This window comes from Halichoerus grypus, chromosome 5 (genome assembly GCF_964656455.1).
Source record: "Halichoerus grypus chromosome 5, mHalGry1.hap1.1, whole genome shotgun sequence".
Taxonomy (NCBI): domain Eukaryota; kingdom Metazoa; phylum Chordata; class Mammalia; order Carnivora; family Phocidae; genus Halichoerus; species Halichoerus grypus.
The window spans coordinates 87,862,325-87,877,227 of record NC_135716.1 but is presented as its reverse complement, the minus strand read 5'-3'; the positions used below and the strand labels follow the sequence as shown (position 1 = coordinate 87,877,227).

Sequence of the window (14,903 nt, the reverse complement as noted above, 5' to 3'; positions counted from 1 at the left end):
TGAAAATACATGTGGTGAGGATGTAAAGTAACTAGAAGTTTCATACACTTGTGGGAATGAAAAATGGTCCAACTACCGAGAAAAGCTGAACCACAGGTAAACATTTACCAATCACATCAACAGCCATTCCTCTCATAAGTATATACACAATATGGCCACACAACAAACTGCACATGAATATTCATCATAGCTTTATTCACAATGGCTAAACCCAGGAAACTACATAGATGTCCATTAATAGGTGAAAGTACAGACAGAATATATCCACACAGAAGGATACTACTTAGCAATAAAAAAGTTTGAACTGGTGATCCATGTAGTAATATGGATACATTTTAGACTCCTTAGGCTGCAGAAAGGAATGTAGGCATAAAAGAATTCCATTTACATAATGTTGTTAAAAATGCAAGCCCACTTTGATGCCAGTGGTTGCCTGGGGCTGAGGGTGAAGGCAATGAGGGACTTCAATGGGGCCACCCAAGGGAAGCTTTGAGGTAGAGGAAATGCCCTGTGTCCTGAATGGAGCAGTAGTTTCAATTGTATGTACATCTGTGAAAATGCATTTAGTAGTACAGTTTATCTTTTTTAATTTTTATTTTGTTGAGAAAGCACTCACACTGCGCTCTCTCTCTCTTACTCCTCCAAAGGAGGAGAAGAACGATCATCAATGGCAATTGGCAGCTGTGGAAACAACACCTAAAGCCAGCTTCATGCTCAGGAGAGAACACTGCATCTCCTCCTCATGGTTTCAGGTACTCTACACGTTCAGAGAAACTTCTGTAGTAACAAACTATAGAAATGATCCCTGAAAGTATAGTCTTAATTGTACACTTTAAAGTGATGCAGTCTACTGTACCTAAATTATACCTCAGTAACATTCATGTAATAATCTACTGTATTTCTCCATACTAGCAGTGAGCATTTAGAAAATGAAATTAAAAAAAAAAAGGAAATGAAATTCAATAGACAGAATAGAGATTCAAGTCCACCACAATTAAATGCATAAGAACACATATAACAAAGATCCCTGAAAACTATTGCTGAGATAAATTAAAGGAGATCTAAATAATTGGAAAAATATATATTACAGTCATGGATTAGAAGACTCAATATTGTTGGAATATCAAATTAGCATTATTCTGATTCATACTGGAGAAGGCATTTTGGGGGCAAATTTACAAGCTAATTCTCAAATGTATATGGAAATCAGTGTACCTAGAATAGCCAAGATGACCTCGAAGAATTAAAATGGAGAAGTTTACTAAATTTCAAAGCTCACTATAAAGCTACAGTAATTAAGGCATTCGTTATGGTATAAGTAAACACAATGTAAATATATCAATGTGAGAAGGTAGAGAGTAAAAAATTTCCTGATACACATATACATTTATAAATTTTAATTTTATTTTTTTCAATTATTTTCTTTTTAAGTAATCTACACCCAACATGGGGCTTGAACTCACAACTCTGAGATCAAGAGTCGCATGCCCCACCTATTGAGTCCTCCAGGTGCCCCTCAATTATTTGATTTTTAAAATAAAGTCACCAGTATGCTTCACCAGAATACGAAGGACTTTCCCTAAAAGTAAGTGGAATGGATGAACATCTATTAAAAAATAAGTTAATATTAAAACCCACTTTGTACGATATATTGATGTTAATTGGAGATGTGAAAGCAAAAGTATTTTTATTAAGCACCATGTCTCACATTAATAGCTAGTGGTCAGAACATGATGCTATTAGCTTGTTGTGAAGATATTTTTCCAATGAAAAAATTTATCCAGGAGGTTTGGGGCAGAAATGAGGTCTAGGCAAAGGAAGCACCTATATGGAAAGATATGAGTGAATGGAAAATGTGGGAAGGGGGCTTGGGGTAGGAGGGGGCTCTACCTGACACCTGGCCCCAGCACCTATAGCAAGGGGACCTTGGGCCAGTTACAGACCCTCTCTGTGACTTGGTTTCTTCATCTGCAAACCAGGAAAATGTAATACTTCCTTGACAAGTTGATTTTGAAGACTAGAAGTCCTAATATATATGAAATCATCACTCTAAAGAACTGTAAGGGACATCCATGATATCAGAGAGTCTCCAAACTGACTAAACACCTGAGTGCAGTAAGTAGATTCCAGGCCCCATGTAAGCCCGTTGAATCAGAATTGCTAGAAACCAGGACTACAAACTTGTATTTGTACTAACTCTTCCAGGCTATTCTTATAATGATCAATTTATGAGTAGGAAGCACTGAGTTGTATACCTTTTATCTAAAACAGAGAAGTAGGAATAGCAGAACAAGGATATTTTCAACCCAGTCTCTAAGGCAGAGGAGAAACTGCGGAGGACTCTCGCATTGAAGGGGACCTGGCCCATCTGACCCCATCTTAACTTCCTCCAGTTTACTGCAGAGACACAAACCCTTGAAGACATATGCCTCAGGCACCTGACAGTCCCCCTTGAAAGCTGTCAGAACTCTAATTTCTAATTCAATTTTCCTTTGAAAGGAAGTGAAATTTACCTGGTTTTGCCCATTGATGGGACCGGTCTTCTCCAAGTTTCTTGCCTTACAAAAATAAATCCTCTTTGTCATATTGCTATTAATTCAAACTTCAACAGAGATGTTCAAGGAAGAAAGTTTTATAATAATGTAGCCACTAATAAGAAACCAGAAAGGTCTAACAAAACCAAAAGACAACCGACAGAATGGGAGAAGATATTTGCAAATGACATATCAGATAAACGGCTAGTGTCCAAAATGTATAAAGAACTTATCAACCTCGACACCCAAAGAACAAATAATCCAATCAAGAAATGGGCAGAAGACATGAACAGACATTTCCAAAGACATCCAAATGGCCAATAGACACATGAAAAATTTTCAACACCAGTCGGCATCAAGGAAATACAAATCAAAACCACAATGAGACACTGGTCAGAATGGTGAAAATTAACAAAGCAGGAAATGACAGATATTGGCAACGATGCAGAGAAAGGGGAACCCTCATACAATGTTGGTGGGAATACAAGCTGGTGCAGTCAGTCTGGAAAACAGTATGGAGGTTCCTCAAAAAGTTGAACATAGAGCTACCTATGACCCAGCAATTGAACTACTGGGTATTTACCCCAAACATACAAATGTAGTGATCCAAAGGGGCACTTGCACCCCAATGTTTGTAGCAGCAGTGCCCACAATAGTCAAACTATGGAAGGAGCTCAGATGTCCATCAACAGATGAATGGATAAAGAAGATGTAGTGTGTGTGTGTGTGTATATATATATATATATATATATATATATATATGATGGAATATTACACAGCCATCAAAAAACGGAATCTTGCAATTTGCAACGACATGGATGGAACTAGAGGATATTATGCTAAGCGTAATAGGTCAATCAGAAAAGGAAATTATCATATGATCTCACTGATACGCAGAATTTAAGAAACAAAACAGAGGATCATAGGGGAAGAGCGGAAAAAATAAAAAAGACGAAACCAGAGAGGGAGACAAATCATAAGAGACTTTTAATCTACGAAACAAACTGAGGGGAACACCTGGGTGGCTCAGTCATTAAGCGTCTGCCTTCTGCTCAGGTCATGATCCCAGAGTCCTGGGATCAAGCCCCACATCGGGCTCCCTGCTCGGCAGGAAGCCTGTTTCTCCCTCTCCCACTCCCCCTGCTTGTGATCCCTCTCTAGCTGTGTCTCTCTCTGTCAAATAAATAAAAAAAAATCTTAAAAAAAAAAAAAGGAAACAAACTGAGGGTTGCTGAAGGGAAGGGGGTGGTGGGGATGGGGTAACATGGTGATGGACATCGGGGAGGGTATGTGTTGTAATGAGCACTGGGGATTATATAAGACTGATGAATCACAGACCTGTACCCCTGAAACAAATAATACACTATATGTTAATTAATTGAATTTAAATTTAAAAAAAGAATTTAAAAATTAAATTTAGAAAAAATAGAGAGATTGGGTATTCAAAGAAAAAAAAGAAACCAGAAAGTTCAGGACAGTGCAGCCCAGTAGATCACAATCACTGAGACTTCGGACACCCAAATTTAAAGGGAAATTATCCCTTCCTGTCATTTGATGTCATGCCAACTTCGGCGAGGTGGGAACGAAACTACCAATTCCAAAGGACAGATGCATCGTTCTTGCCTCCAGATTGTATCTGACATCCTGACACCCATAACCATTTCAGGGAGCCTCTGGAGGAGTCCAGCCATCACTAGAAATGGTTTAGTGGAATGAAGAGGAGGCTCTGGAAATTATGCCAGGTCACATAGAGGAGGATTAAATAGGACAAATGCATGATAACATGTTACTCTTACTGTTCCCAAACTGAAAGCAATAACTTACTTGCTCTTATAGTGTTTTTTCTAATTTTGTCTATTTTTAATTTGGCCAAATAAATTATTTTAGTGTTTCTCCTCAGATTTCCTACTCTTTATTTATGGACAATAATATTACCTCAAATGATTATGATGAAAATAAAATGCCATAATATATGTAACAGTGCTTTGCAAAATGCTTAGGACAATATCACTCAGTGACCTATTATTGTTATGATTCCTTTTTTTTTTTTTGAGAGAGAGCAAGAGTGAGCATATAGGTGTGAAGGGGGGGGTGGAGTGAAGGGGCAGAGGCAGAGGGAGAGAGAGAATCTTAAGCAGGTTCCATGCCCAATACAGAGGCCCACAGGGTCTCATGACCCTGAGATCATGACCTGAGCTGAATTCAAGAGTCAGATGCTCAATTGACTGAGACCCCCGGTGCCCCTGTTTTGGGTACTTTTATTAGCGCTGCAAAACACTCATCCCTGTGTGACTTCAAATAAGTCATGTAACTTTTGTAGCTTTCACTTTTATCACTTTTAAGGTAAAGGGATTTGACAAATTTTTCTTCCAAAGAAAGTCAGGGTCCCACAAACACCAGAAAATAGACAAAAAAAAAAATGTGTCCCTTGCCTCCAGAGACACATCTAGTAAGAAGTTTCTATGGCTGAGGTCAAAGAGGTTGCTGCCTGTGTTCTCCTCTAGGATTTTGATGGTTTCCTATCTCACATTTAGGTCTTTCATCCATTTTGAATTTATTTTTTGTATATGGTGTAAGAAAGTGGTCCAGTTTCATTCTTTGCATTTAGCTGTCCAGTTTTTCCAACACTATGTGTCAGAGACTGTCTTTTTTCTGTTGGATATTCTTCCCTGCTTTGTCAAAGATTAGCTGACCATATAGTTGTGGGTCCATTTTGGGGGGCTCTGTTCTCTTCCATTGATCTATGTGTTTGTTTTTGTGCCAGGACCATACTGTCTTAATGACTACAGCTTTGTAATAGAGCTTTAAGTCTGGAATCGTGATGCCTCCAGCTTTGCCTTTCCTTTTTAGGATTGCTTTGGCTGTTCAGGGTCTTTTGTGGTTCCATACAAATTTTAGGATTGTTTGTTCTAGGTCTATAAAAAATGCTGGTGGCATTTTGATAAGGATTGCATTAAATGTGTAGATTGCTTTGGGTAGTATAGACATTTTAACAATAGCTGTTTTTCCAATCCATGAGCATGGGATGTTTTTCCATTTCTTTCTGTGCTCTTCAATTTCTTTCGTAAGTGTTCTGTAGTTTTCAGGGTAGAGATCTTTTACCTCTTTGGTAATTTTATTCCTAGTATCTTATGGTTTTTGGTGCAATTGTAAATGGGATCAATTCCTTGATTGCTCTTTCTGTTGCTTCCTTATTGGTGCATAGAAATGCAACAGATTTCTGTACATTGATTTTGAATCCTACGACTTTACTGAATTTGTGTATCAGTTCTAGCAATGATGTGGGTGGAGCTAGAGTGTGTGATGCTCAGAGAAATAAGTCAGTCAGAGAAAGACAAATACTGTTAATTTCCCTTACATATGGAATTTAAGAATCAAAACAGATGAACATAGGGATGAAGAAAAGAAAAGAACCATACAACAGACTCTGAACTATAGAGAACAAACTGATGGTTGCTGGAGGGGAGGTGGGCAGGGGGATGGGTTAAATGGGTGATGGGCATTAAGGAGGACACTTGCTCTGATGAGCACTGGGTGTTGTATGTACGTGATGAATCACTAAATTCTACTCCTGAAACTAATATTATACTCTATGTTAACTGGAAATTAAGTAAAAACTTGAAATAAAAAAGATAAAGCCTTTGCTGAATCTCACACAGCAATATTATGCAGTGTGCTTGGAGACTGGCATGGGCTGGGTGAAGATAAGGTTTCAGAAGCGGTTGATCCTGTCCTCTGTCCTCTACCTTGAATGCTCAGTGCCATATGGCCACACCCATTGCACCTTCAACTCAGGCAAGTCCAGCCACTAAATTGAAGGAATTGATGCTGTCGATGCAAAATGAATAAACTTTTTAGAATTTCTAAAGAAAAAAAAAAGAGGATGAGAGTTTTACTTGAGCCCCAATTAGGACAGCTGCATGGGACAGGCAATCTTTACAAAGAAGAGGGTGTCCTGACAAAGGAAATTTTGGTATAAGGTTATATACATTTTTTACATAAAAAGTTACAATTGTTAGACAAAGACATTGTAGAAAGACACTGCATTTCCCGATCTTAGGTTTCTAGTATATGCAGGGCTGCATGACTTTAATTTATGGGAACCAAGGAAGTGTCTTCCTTTTTCTTATCTTTTCCAGAATGCTCCTTTGGGTTATTTTCTTTAATAAAGCAGATGTACAATGTGTGCTTGGGGTGGAAATAGAGCCCATGCATCGAGTTTTTGTGGATTCATTTTGACCTTGGTAAATGTGAAAGCATAGCTTCCTTGGGAACCCAGGAACAGGACCCGCAAACATTGAATGTTGACCATTACCTTTATCGGTGCTACAGCGACCTCCTAAGTCTCTGGCTCATAAGATCTAGGTGGGAACGTGTGCTGAAGAAGTGAGGAGGTGCTTCAGGGCATCACTTCCCCTGCCTGCCTGTTTCTCTCTTCTCAACCTCAGCTTCTATGTCACTGAACAGCACTGCACACATCCACTGTGGACATCATCCATCACTGACCCATGACCTCGAACTTCCCATGTTTGCTTAGAGGAATACAACCACGGGTCAATGGCATGAGGTCAACTCAAAGAAATCTAGCAAGCAATGTTCCATCTTTTTAAAATTGTCTTAAAATTTTTGGGGGCGCCTGGGTGGCTCAGTCATTAAGCATCTGCCTTCGGCTCAGGTCATGATCCCAGGGTCTTGGGGTCGAGCCCTGCATCGGGCTCCCTGCTCAGTGGGGAGCCTGCTTCTCCCTCTCCCACTCCCCCTGCTTGTGTTCCCTTTATCGCTGTGTCTCTCTCTGTCAAATAAATAAATAAAATCTTAAAAAAATATAAAATAAAATTGTCTTAAAATTTTATAAAATATATATTTCCAGTACAGTTAACATATGGTGTTCCATGAGTTTCAGGTTTACAACATGGTGATTGAACATTTCCATACATTGCCCAGTGCTCATTACCACAAGTGCAATTCTTAATCCCCATCACCTCACCCATCCCCAGACACCACCTCCCCTCTTCTAGTCTTCTAGGATCCAAACCATGATGATGGAATATCATCATTTTGCTCCACAGAATCAATTGACGGATGGGCCTTGAACATAAGGGGACCTGAGGTGCTTCCTGATGGAAGAGCACACAGCACTTGAGAGGAAGTCTTGCCAACATGTCAAGCCTGAAACTGATCAGTTTCTACATCTGCCAGTCCAACACAGCAGTTGTTAGAATCAAGGGGCTACTGAATATTTGGAATGCGGTTAGTAGGACCTCTTTCCTTAGAACTGCATTTTAATTATATTTCATTTACAGCTCACTTAAATGTAAACTTAAAACCTGAAGAAATATAGACTATTTTTCTATTAATCACATTTTTATTACTCTGGTGGAATTCTGTTTCCCTTAATGTGAAGCATTAAGCGGCAAGATGCAAGATTATTTTTGATTGTTGTGCACTTATACTTTTTACTTTTCAATGTTCCTGCCAGAAAATCTTAAATTCCATGTGTGGCTTGCATTTCTTTGTAATAACACTGTTCTCCACGAACAGTGGAGATTCCACCACGAACTAAGAGGAAGTATGATGGACTGTGTTAATGTATATCTGGCTATAACACATTCTGTGGGAATGTTCCAGAACAAACACCTCAGTATTTTCAAAAATGAGTAAAAAAAAAGGAGAGAACAAGAGCTGGAGAGGGAGAGAAGCAGAGAGTGAGAGCCAGAGGGAGGGGGAGGGAAGGAGGTAAGACTAAGGAAAGGGAGAAACTGAGGAGAAATCTACACATTGCTAGGAGGCTTGAAGACAGGTCCTACTGATCAGAGTGTGTGCATTTTATTTGGATCCTGATACAGAGAAAACAGCTTAAATACAACAATGGGAAATTTGAACACTATGTATTTTATGATATTAAATATTTTAAATTAATTTATGAATATTTAAAGGTTATGATGATAATACTTTGAAAAAGAGTTCTCATTTAGGGAAACACAGATAAAACTGCAAATGAAATATGATGTCTGGGATTTGCTTTAAATAATATAGGAAAAAGTAAGTGGGTGGGATTGTATTAAAGTTCAGCCCTAAGTTGATAACTGTTGAACCTGGCTGATGAGGACGGGGATGATCTGTTCTACAATTCCGTCTACTTGTGTGTGCTACTGACATTCTGCATCTAGAAAAGAGTGATAAAGAGTACAAGTCCACTGAGGATAATGGCAGCTGAATCTCTCAACACATGACTTTAAAGGGTTAGGGTTTAACCTCGAGAGTCAGTAACACTGCTCATAACCCTGTCCCTGAATAGCCAGGGGCCAGAGACAACTGTGGACTCCAGATAGTTAGTACTTAGCCAGGTCTGGGAGCCAGAGACAGCAGGGGGGTCAGCACAGACCAGGCACTTAGAGGAGAGGACTTCAGGGAGGGCTTCTCAGCAGGGAACACAGGTGAATGATGGCAGAAAGAGAGTGGGAAGAGCTCAGAGGGTGCCTGAGGCCTGCTGACTCCAGCTTCGGCTACTTGGATCAGAAGGAAGGGGCTGCACGGTGTGGAGGACAGAGGTGACACTCAGGGGGGCACGGTCGCCAGTGCCAGGGGGCAGACCTGGATGAAGGTAGCGTCCTTTGGAGGCTTTTGGTAAAGAGAATGAAGCCACTGGTAAAAATGAAAGAACCTATTGGAAGAAAACAGGATCCCAGGATCAGAAGACAAACCACCCCATCCCCATACCTTTACATCTATTAGGATAATTACACCAAAGAGAGGGATCCAGACCTCAGAAATCCACTAAGCTACTCAGAGCACTCATTCGTTCCTACGTGGAACTTTTGTTTCTCATTCCAGCAAACCCAGGTGTGTTAAAGTGAAAATGATAGAGCAGACCGGTGTCCCAAGGTGACAGAAGAAAACAAAACAAGCAGAAATAGAGAGTCAAACATTTCAGCTCAGTAAAGATCCCCCCTGAAATCAATCACAAAACATAGGAAAACTGTAAAATGACATCCCGACATGAATGAAATGTACGAACAAGCATTTGTAGACATGAAAAGGTAAAAGTTCATTTAACAAACACGACTCCAAAGAGAAGTGGGCAAGAAACAAGAAATGGGAAACTAGAATTGGCAAAACTAGGAAAAAACTGAACAAAAATTCTCTGGAAAAGAGGCTGATCAACAAGATTCATAAGGGCAAATTGGTGCAAAATTATAGTGGACATTGAATACAGAAAAGAAAGCAGCCAAGAGAATAGAAATGAACAAAAGATACTGAGACAGGGTCAGAGAGAAAGTCCTGGATGCCTGCGGGAGACGGAACCAGAGGAGCCAATGCTAAGACCTATCCTCATAGAACTAATAGATTTCAAAGAAAAAGAAGAAAACTCCTCTGAAGCTACAGACTTGCCCCCCAGCAACCACCAAAACGACCACTTTATATCCAATGGAAAGAAAATCAGTTTACATTCTATATCCCAATCAAGCATACAAAGCAAGGCAATATATATATTTTTCTTTTAAAATTTTTTATTTAAATTCCATTTAATTACCATATACTGTATTATTAGTCGCAGAGGTAGAATTCAGTGATTCAGGGCACCTGGGTGGCTCAGTCAGTTAAGCGTCTGCCTTGGGCTCAGGTCATCTTGGGATCAAGTCCCATATCCAGCTCCCTGCTCAGCACGGAGTCTGCTTCTCCCTCTCCTTCTACCCCTCTCTCCTGCTTGTGTTCTCACTCTCTCATGCTCTCTTTCTCAAATAAATAAATAAAATAATTTAAAAAAGAATTCCATGATTTGTCAGTTGCATATAACACCCAGGGTTCATTACATCAAAAGCCCTCCTTAATGCCCACCACCCAGTTTACCCCATCCCCCTACCCACCTCCACTCCAGCAACCCTCAGTTTGTATTCTATAGTTGAGTCTCTTATGCTTTGTCTCCCTCTCTTGTTTTCCTCTTCTTTTATTTTTCCTTCCCTTTCCTTATATTCTTCTGTTTTGTTTCTTAAATTCCATCTATGAGTGAAATCATATGGTATTTTGTCTTTTTCTGGCTGACTTATTTCACTTAGTATAATACCCTCTAGTTCCATCCATGTTGTTGCAAATGGCAAGATTTCATTTTTTTGGTGGCTGAGTAGTACTCCATCGTATGTATATATGCCACATCTTCTTTATCCATTCATCTGTCGATGGACATCTGGACTCTTTCCATACTTTGTTGTGGACATTGTTCCTATAAACATTGGGGTGCAGGTGCCCCTTCAAAACACTATGTTTGTATCCTTTGGATAAATACCTTTATTTTTTTTAAATAAATAAATTGTGGCTTAATAGGTAGCTCTATTTTTAACTTTCTAATTTTTAAAAATATTTTATTTATTTACTTGCCAGAGAGAAAGCATGAGTGCACAAGCAGGGGGAGTGGCAGGCAGAAGGCGCAGCAGGCTTCCCGCTGAGCAGGGAGTCTGATGGGGTTCTTGACCCCGGGACCCAGGGATCATGACCTGAGCCAAAAGCAGATGCTTAAGCGACTGAGCCACCCAGGCATTCCTATTTTTAACTGTTGGAGGAAACTTCAAAGTATTTTCCAGAGTGGCTGCCCCAGTTTGCATTCCCACCGACAGTGTGAGAGGGTTCCCCTTTCTCCCTATTCTTGCCAACATCTGTTGTTTCCTGAGTTGGTAATTTTAGCCATTCTGGCAGTGTGAGGTGGTATCTCACTGTGGTTTGGATTTGTATTTCCCTGAGAAAGCACTCTATTTTTAAAGCTCAGTAAAATCTCATTGTGCAAGTACTTTCTACTCAGCTAGGATGTCCATGTATGCAGGCAGTAGAAAAAGAGTATTCAATATGGAACCTTCAGGGAGTCCTGATTCCATCACTAGGAGTCCTTTGAAGGTGAACTCCATCCAACAAGAGATGACTGGGGAAATTTCGACTTTCGAACAGCTGATCACTGTTGAATCTACTTAACTGTACCTCTAAAACAAGAATCTGGGAGTGGAGCAGGTGGGAAAAATAAGATGTAAACGGCATCTGTTTCACTGGGTGGAAACAAGAGTATAAGAAGAGGCAGGTTAAGACAGAAGGAAAGAGAAAATAGAATAATGTCAACAGTTTGAGGTTAAGAGATCACTTAAAACTTAGAGACTGAATGTGAAAAGTTTCACAAGTGGGGTGCCTGGGTGGCTCAGTCGTTAAGCGTCTGCCTTCGGCTCAGGTCGTGATCCCAGGGTCCTGGGATCGAGCCCCACATCGGGCTCCCTGCACCGCGGGGAAGCCTGCTTCTCCCTCTCCTACTCCCCCTGCTTGTGTTCCCTCTCTCACTGTGTCTCTCTCTGTCAAATGAATAAATAAAAAATCTTTAAAAAAAAAAAAAAGTTTCACAAGCTAATAAGGAACCAAACATGTCCAAAACCTTTTGGCTCAGTCGGCTAAGCATCTGCTTTTGGCTCAGGTCATGATCCCTGGGTCCTGGGGTCAAGCCCCCCATCAGACAGAAGGAAAGAGAAAATAGAATAATGTCAACAATTTGAGGTTAAGAGATCACTTAAAACTTAGAGACTGAATGTGAAAAGTTTCACAAACTAATAAGGAACCAAACAAATCCAAAACCTCAGCCCTACCTATACAACCTTCCTAAACCCCAAACTCACATATAGACACACATAGGTGCACACACAGAAAAGAAAACCCATACCACAGAGAGACAAACACAGCCAAAATTTCTTTTCCGTAGGGTATGTTTAGCCTAAAAGAGATGGAGACTCAGCATTAAATATGACGAGGAGAACCAAGAATATTTACATTACTGTGTATCCAGATCCACGAAATCACCATGATAGTAACAGATTAGAGCATCAAATGTAAAAAATCAATAGGCCACGTGATTGTCAAAACAAAAACTTTAATGATAATGAACAGGGAGGGAATGTTCTTTTCCACATCACATTGCCAGCAAATACACGTTGTATAGGAATGATAAAGTTAGAATTCTTCCAATGTACAAACACACACAGGGTTATGACACACTGTCGGGATCCTTAAAAGATGGCGACATTTTAGAGAAAGACTGTAGAGAAGAGGATCTGCATACATTCTCAGAGTACCACTTACCAAATCACTAATTTTAGAAAGAAAATCGTGTGTCTTGCTATGAACAGATCTCATAGGCCCTTCCCTTAGCAAAGTAACCAGTGCTGCTATCACAAGAATGGTGATGGGCAAACTGGACACTCGTGGTCTCCGGGTAGGCTGAGCTGGGACACACACAGCGGTAACTATGGAGTGTCCTGGCCAAAGGGTTAGGCTGAATTTAATCAGGACGAAATGATCAGACAACTTCAGGATGTAGGCCATTAAGCTGGACATCTGGCCTGTCCCCTACAAACAAGGGAATGTCATCACCATCAGAGACAGCCACCTAAAGGTGAGGAGATGTTCTGGGATCAAAAGGACTAAATAAATACAGTCACACATTCTTTTTAGTTCTTTGAAACCCAAAATATCTCTTCTCCTTTTTGTTGTCTCTTATTTGTGGTGACATTGACTGTTTGAAGACACAGGCCATTCATCTTGTTCAATGGTCTACCTTCTGAAGTTGTCTGATAACTACCTCGTGCTCAAATACAGGCTAAAGCTCTCCAGCAAGAACACTGCATAGTTAATGCTGTGTGCTCCTAGCACAGCCCATCTGGTGGCCCAGAATGTCCAGTATGACATGTGGTCTTTTTCCATGATGCTCCTGACTCCGGTTCTCTGCAGGATGGAATTGAGAACAGCAAGACTTAGGGTCTCTCAAAACTGTGTGTGATCTACTCAGGCATTGGTCTCCTTAGCGATTTATCACAACTGCAGCTGAAGGGCTAGAATTTCTCTCCTCCAACCAGTCTTTTGCAGCCAAAATCATAGAGAATGGCTTGTGATCGTGATGTTGATTCTCAGCAAAGGATCCCTCCTGTGCTCTGCTTGGGCTTTAACTTGATGCGCTGCTCTAGATTTCCTTTCATCAAGTGGAAAATCATGGGGTTTTATGATGCGGTTTTATGATGGGGTTTCATTCAAGTGAAGTTTCATTCAATCTCTTTTCTTAGTTTCTGAAGTACTTGGTATCTGATAGAGGAAGAGAGAGAGAAACCAAATGCGAGTCTTGCTCAGATCCTGCTGATAGCTGAGCCTGGAGGGGTGGCTACATGGTGACAGAGGCTAGGAGCAAGCTGAACCCCTGTCCAGAGAAGAAGCTGAAGGGGGAGCCACAGGTAGGCTGAGGGGGAGAGTGAGAGCCACAAGTCAAGAGCAATACTTCACCAAACTGACAACCAGCCTGTGCTGCAGGATCCAGGGACCCCTGTGCTCCCCCTAGTGGGAGCCTGGTGATATCGCAGCTCAAGGCTGCTGTGAGCTTTTGCCAGATCCCAACTACCTCTCCCTCAGCAGCCACTTCACTCTTGAGGCTTTCTCACGCCTCCCAGCGAGGGATGGACCTAGCACCCAACACATATGTTCAGAAACAGACTGCTGTAGGAAGGAGGGGACCCTTGGCAGACAAACACACCCCCTTCTCACCTTTGTCCCAGTCTTCTGAGGAGGAGTCCAGGCTACGGAATGAGTCCTAGCCTGTGAGAGCCAATAGGGGCCTCTGAATATCTCCAAGTTCCTTTCTGCCATGTGCAGATGAGGAGCTGTGGTCCAAGGCACTAAGGAACCCCTAAAGCCATGTGACCTGTGCCTGAAAACCCTGGACTGAAACCCAGGCTCAGGCCCTGTGCAAACATCTGGGGGAAGGGAGAGCGAAGCCTCTGATCTGGAGGTGTGGGCAGGCAGTAGACACTGTTGGTCACTTAGCTGGACAGAAACAAGCCCAGAGGGGCTGAGGGAAGAACCCAAGAACGAGAAACTCAAAGGGGAATTCACACAAAGAGAGCAGGGGTGTAACCATGGCCTTAGTCATTTTCACTCAGGGACACCAACATTCTTGGAAAGTAATCTCACACAGGATAGACGTTAGGGCATTTCTAGGAATATTCTCGTTACATAGACTCACAAACTCTTAAGTGAAAATGAGAAAGCATTAGTTTTAGCTCTCTAGATTCTCATCCCTTCTTTTCCAAACTTTCCCTAAGGACATAGGCTGTCAGTGTTTACTGGTGTAAAGAAGGGCCTGCAAATGGATTAACATAGGAGAATGAGACCTAAGCTTCTTTACTGAGTTGGTGTAAAAGGACAAAATTTGACTAAAATATTTTCTTTCAAACTGCACTGAACCTGTCAGGGGCTGTGAAATCCACTTAGTGACTAGTGAACTGTCCTTTTCATTGTCATAGGAGGAAAGAAAGCACTAAATTCCTTGACCTTTGATCAGGGAAGGGATTATGTTTTGGA

General features: G+C 41.0%; 1 non-coding gene across 1 annotated transcript; it reads right to left on the bottom strand.

Moving 5' to 3' along the window:
- Positions 1-607: 607 nt before the first annotated feature.
- On the bottom strand, positions 608-821 carry LOC118534336 (small nucleolar RNA U3). The gene has a single exon (XR_004916617.1). It is a non-coding gene; the product is annotated as a small nucleolar RNA U3 (small nucleolar RNA).
- Positions 822-14,903: the final 14,082 nt, after the last annotated feature.